This window comes from Triticum dicoccoides, chromosome 5B, assembly GCF_002162155.2.
Source record: "Triticum dicoccoides isolate Atlit2015 ecotype Zavitan chromosome 5B, WEW_v2.0, whole genome shotgun sequence".
Classification (NCBI taxonomy): Eukaryota; Viridiplantae; Streptophyta; class Magnoliopsida; order Poales; family Poaceae; genus Triticum; species Triticum dicoccoides.
Window position 1 is genome coordinate 139,701,586 of NC_041389.1, and position 5,779 is coordinate 139,707,364.

Sequence of the window (5,779 nt, forward strand, 5' to 3'; positions counted from 1 at the left end):
ATCCTATGAGGAAAAACTTAATTTGGAAGTTTCTATACCTAGAAAACTTTATGATGAGTGGGAACCTACTATAAAGATTAAAATTAAAGATCATGAGTGCTATGCTTTATGTGATTTGGGTGCTAGTGTTTCTATGATTTTGATGATTGCTCTTTAAATTTGCACCTTGCGGATTCCACCATTAAGAAACCTATGGGAAGGATCAATGATATTCTTATTCTTGCAAATAGGAATTATGTGCCCGTAGATTTTATCGTTCTTGATATAGATTGCAATCTTTCATGTCCTATTATTTTTGGTAGACCTTTCCTTAGAACGATTGGTGCAATTATTGATATGAAGGAAGGGAATAGATTCCAATTTCCATTAAGGAAAGTCAGGGAACACTTTCCAAGAAAGAAATTTAAATTACCTTATGAATCTATCATGCGAGCTACTTATGAATTGAATGCCAAAGATGGCACTACTTAGATCTATCCTCGCTTCTATGCCAAGCTAGGGGCGTTAAACAATAGCGCTAGTTGGGAGGCAACCCAATTTTATTTTTGTTCCTTGCTTTTTGCTTCTGTTTAGTAATAAATATTTCATCTAGCTTCTGTTTAGATGTGTTTTCATGTTTTAATTAGTGTTTGTGCCAAGTAGAACCTATAGGATAACCTACGGTGATAGTTAATTTGATTCTGCTGAAAAACAGAAACTCTTGCGCGCATGAAAATAATTTTAGTAATTCACAGAAACATGATTTTGCGTTGATTCTTCTTGATGTAGATAAATAGACAAATTTCACAGCACTTCCTATTTTGTTAGGATTTTTAGAGTTCCATAAGTATTCGAAAGTTACAGATTGCTACAGACTGTTCTGTTTTTGACAAATTCTGTTTTTCGTGTGTTGTTTGCTTATTCTGATGCATCTATGGCTAGTATCGGTGGGTATGAACCATAGAGAAGTTGTAATACAGTAGGTTTAACACCAATATAAATAAAGAATGATTTAATTACAGTACCTTATGTGTTGGTTTTTCTTTCTTGCACTAACGGAGCTTATGAGATTCCCTGTTGAGTTTTGTGTTGTGAAGTTTTCAAGTTTTGGGTAAAGATTTGATGGACTATGGAATAAGGAGTGGCAAGAGCCTAAGCTTGGGGATGCCCACGGAACCCAAGATATTCAAGAATAACCAAAAGCCTAAGCTTGGGGATGCCCCGGAAGGCATCCCCTCTTTCGTCTTCGTCTATTGGTAACTTTACTTGGAGCTATATTTTTATTCGCCACATGATATGTGTTTTGCTTGGAGCATCTTGTATAATATTAGTCTTTGCTTTTTAGATTAACACAATCATCCTTGTTGTACACACCTTTTGGGGGAAACCCACATGATTTAGAATTTATTAGAATACTCTATGTGCTTCACTTATATCTTTTGAGCTAGATAGTTTTGCTCTAGTGCTTCACTTATACCATTTAGAGCACGGTGGTGGTTTAATTTTGTAGAAATTTTTGATCTCTCATGCTTCACTTATATTATTTTTAGAGTCTTTTATAACAGCATGGTATTTGCTATGGTTATAAAATTGGTCCTAGAATGATGGGCATCCAAGTTGGGTATAATAAAAACTATCATAGGAAGTGAATTGGATGCTATGATCAATTTGATGCTTGATAATTGTTTTGAGATATAGAGGTGGTGATATTAGAGTCATGATAGTTGGGTAATTGTGAATTTAAATAATACTTGTGTTGAAGTTGGCAAGTCCCGTAGCATGCACGTATGGTAACCGTTGTGTAACAAATTTGAAATATGAGGTGTTCTTAGATTGTCATCCTTATGAGTGGCGGTCGGGGACGAGCGATGGTCTTTTCCTACCAATCTATCCCCTGGGAGCATGCGCGTAGTGCTTGGTTTTTTACGACTTGTAGATTTTTGCAATAAGTATATGAGTTCTTTATGACTAATGTTGAGTCCATGGACTATACGCACTCTTACCTTTCCATCATTGCTAGCCTCTTCGGTACCGTGCATTGCCCTTTCTCACCTTGAGAGTTGGTGCAAACTTCGCCTGTGCATCCGAACCCCGTGATACGATACACTTTATCACACATAAACCTCCTTATATCTTCCTCAAAACAGCCACCATACCTTACCTATTATGGCATTTCCATAGCCATTCCGAGATATATTGCCATGCAACTTTCCACCGTTCCGTTTATCATGACACGCATCATCATTGTTATATTTCCTTGCATGATCATGTAGTTGACATCGTATTGTGGATAAGACACCTTCATAATTTTCATACATGTCACTCTTGATTCATTGCCCATCCCGGTACACCGCCGGAAGCATTCATATAGAGTCATATCTTGTTCTAGTTTTGAGTTGTAACTCATGAGTTGTAAATAAATAGAAGTGTGATGATCATCATTATTAGAGCATTGTCCCTTATAAAAAAAGAAAGGCCAAAGAAAAAAAGACGAAGAAAGGCCAAATAAAAAAAGGCCCAAAAAAGGAGGGGGAAAAGAAAAAAGAGAAGAAAATAAAAAAGGGGACAATGTTACTATCTTTTTCCACACTTGTGCTTCAAAGTAGCGCCATGTTCTTCATATAGAGAGTCTCATTTGTTGTCACTTTCATATACTAGTGGGAATTTTTCATTATAGAACTTGGCTTGTATATTCCAACGATGGGCTTCCACAAAATTCCCTAGGTCTTCGTGAGCAAGCAAGTTGGATGCACACCCACTTAGTTTCTTTTGTTGAGCTTTCATACATTTATAGCTCTAGTGCATCCGTTGCATGGCAATCCCTACTCCTCATGTTGACATCAATTGATGGGCATCTCCATAGCCCGTTGATTAGCCTCGTTAACATGAGACTTTCTTCCTTTTTGTCTTCTCCACACAACCTCCATCATCATATTCTATTGCACCCATAGTGCTATATCCATGGCTCACGCTCATGTATTGCGTGAAAGTTGAAAAAGTTTGAGATTGCTAAAGTATGAAACAATTGCTTGGCTTGTCATCGGGGGTGTGCAAGATGAGAGCATTCTTGTGTGACGAAAATGGAGCATAACCAAACTATATGATTTTGTAGGGATGAACTTTCTTTAGCCAGGCTATTTTGAGAAGACATGATTGCTTTGATTAGTATGCTTGAAGTATTACTATTTCTTATGTCAATATGAACTTTTATTTTGAATCATTTGGATCTGAACATTCATGCCACAATAAAGAAAATTACATAGAGAATTATGCTAGGTAGAATTCCACATCAAAAATTCTATTTTATCATTTACCTACTCGAGGACGAGCAGGAATTAAGCTTGGGGATGCTTGATACGTCTCCAACGTATCTATAATTTTTGATTGTTCCATGCTATTATATTACCCGTTTTGGATGTTTATGGGTTTTAATTTACACTTTTATATCATTTTTGGGACAAACCTACTAACCGGAGGCCCAGCTCGAATTGTTGTTTTTTTGCCTATTTCAGTGTTTCGAAGAAAAGGAATATCAAACGGAGTCCAAACGGAATGAAACCTTCGGGAGTGATCATTTCTGAACAGATGCAATCCAGGAGACTTGGAGTGGACGTCAAGCCGCAAACGAGGCATCCACGAGGGTGCCCGGCGCGCTCCACCATCGTGGGCCCCTTGTTGCTCCACCGATGTACTTCCTTCGCCTATATATACTCCCGTACCCTGAAAACATTGGGTAGCACCACAAAAACCTAATTCCACCGCCGCAACCTTATGTATCCGCGAGATCCCATCTTGGAGCCTTCGCCGGCGCTCCGCCGGATGGGGAATCGACCATGGAGGGCCTCTACATCATCTCCAAGGCCTCTCCGATGAGTTGTGAGTAGTTGACCACAGACCTTCGGGTCCATAGTTATTAGCTAGATGGCTTCTTCTCTCTCTTTGATTCTCAATACAAAGTTCTCCTCGATCTTCTTGGAGATCTCGATGTAACTCTTTTTTGCGGTGTGTTTGTCGAGATCCGATGAATTGTGGGTTTATGATCAAGTTTATCTATGAGAAGTATTTGAATCTCCTCTGAACTCTTTTATGTGTGATTAAGTTATCTTTGCAAGTCTCTTCGAATTATCAGTTTGGTTTGGCCTACTAGATTGATCTTTCTTGCAATGGGAGAAGTGCTTAACTTTGGGTTCAATCTTGTGGTGTCCTTTCCCAGTGACAGTAGGGGCAGCAAGGCACGTATTGTATTGTTTCCATCGAGGATAAAAATATGGGGGTTATATCATATTGCATGAGTTTATCCCTCTACATCATGTCATCTTTCTTAATGCGTTACTCTGTTCTTCACGAACTTAATACTCTAAATGCAGGCAGGAGTCAGTCGATGTGTGGAGTAATAGTAGTAGATGTAGAATCGTTTCGATCTACTTGTCATGGACGTGATGCCTATATACATGATCATGCCTAGATAATCTCTTAACTATGCGCTTTTCTATCAATTGCTCGACAGTAATTTGTTCACCCACCGTAATACTTATGCTATCTTGTGAGAAGCCACTAGTGAATCCTATGGCCTCCGGGTCTATCTTTTATCATATAAGTTTTCCATCTACTTTTATTTGCATCTTTACCTTTTCCAATCTATATCATAAAAATACCAAAAATATTTATCTTATCATATTATCTCTATCAGATCTCACTGTCGCAAGTGGCCGTGAAGGGATTGACAACCCCTTTTATGCGTTGGTTGCGAGGTTCTTGTTTGTTTGTGTAGGTGTGTGGGACTTCTGAGGAGCCTCCTACTGGATTGAAACCTTGGTTCTGAAAAACTGAGGGAAATACTTACGCTACTTTGCTGCATCACCCTTTCCTCTTCAAGGAAAACCAACGCAAGCTCAAGACGTAGCAAGTAACGGCTGCGTGAGTCCACAGAGGGCTCCACCCATGAAGGGTCCATGAAGAAGCAACCTTGTCTATCCCATCATGGCCATCACCCACGAAGGACTTGCCTCACTAGGGTAGATCTTCACGAAGTAGGTGATCTCCTTGCCCGTACAAACTCCTTGGTTCAACTCCACAATCTTGTCGGAGGCTCCCAAGTGACACCTAACCAATCTAGGAGACACCACTCTCCAAAAGGTAATAGATGGTGTGTTGATGATGAACTCCTTGCTCTTGTGCTTCAAATGATAGTATATCCAACACTCAACTCTCTCTCACAGATTTGGATTTGGTGGAAAGATGATTTGAGTGGAAAGCAACTTGGGGAAGGCTAGAGATCAAGATTCTTGTGGTTGGATTGGAATATCTTGGTCTCAACATAGGAGTAGGTGGTTCTCTCTCAGAAAATGAATGGTAGAAGTGTAGGCACATTTTGATGGCTTTCTCCACGAATGAAGAGTGGGTGGAGGGGTATATATAGCCTCCACACAAAAACTAGCCGTTACACACAATTTATTAAACTCAGTGGGACCGAATCGTTAATCGATCGGACCGATTAAGTTCAAAATGTGAACGTTAGGATTCTCGGTGGGACCGACATGATCAACTCTGTGGGACCGATGTGCTAGGGTTAGGGTAAAACCTCAACTCGATTTGACTGATTACACCAACTCGGTGAGACCAATTTTGGTAATAAGCTAAACAGAGAGTTGGTCAGGCAAACTCGGTGGGACCAGTTGCACATCTCGGTGTGACCAAAATAATTGCAATAGGCACCAGAGAGTTTGCAAGCCCATCTCGGTGAGACCGAGATCCCATCGGTGAGACCGAATTGATTAGCGTTTCTGGCAGTGGCTATGTC